This window comes from Chrysochloris asiatica, unplaced genomic scaffold, assembly GCF_000296735.1.
Source record: "Chrysochloris asiatica unplaced genomic scaffold, ChrAsi1.0 scaffold00006, whole genome shotgun sequence".
NCBI lineage: Eukaryota > Metazoa > Chordata > Mammalia > Afrosoricida > Chrysochloridae > Chrysochloris > Chrysochloris asiatica.
In genome coordinates, this window is record NW_006408524.1 from 11,398,067 (window position 1) to 11,398,756 (window position 690).

The window sequence follows — 690 nt, forward strand, 5'->3', positions numbered from 1 at the left end:
ATGCCAAGGAATGAATGTGAGAGGAGAAGGAACGAACATATGTGTAAGATATTTGATGTTTCTGAACCAATGGAGAATGAGAGCTTACCTTGAGCAGCCATCCAATAATGCCATTTCTAGTTGAGATTCCTTGGACAGTTTATAACATACTTCAAATCCAATGAAAATTGGTATGAAAATTCTTTGAAAGGTACATTGTACATTTGCAATATATTACAATTAAACCCAAATACTCATATTTGCAATGCATTAATATATAAAATGCACACTCAAAACTATTTCACTTCTGTTGTTGTTAAGTACTGTCAAGTTAGTTCTGACTCATAGTAATCCTGTATAGCGTTTCCAAGGAGTGACTTGTTAGCAGTCCAGTGCTTATCCTACAGCACCACACCATACTCAATAAAGGTCAACATTTCAAACTAACCAGTCACTCCTCAGAAAGCCTATACAGGGTCACTATGAGTGGAACTTACTTGATGACAATTTTCATTCCAGTGGATTTGAAGTATGGTATGAACTGCCCAGGGAATCTCAACTAGAAATGACATTACTGGATGGCTTCTCAAGGTAAGTGCTCATTCTCCATTAGTTCAGAAGTAGCATATATCTTACACATGTGTTCTTTCTTCTCTCATACTCATTCTTTGGCATCTTTCACTTGCTGATTTAACATCTTTTTTTTTTTTT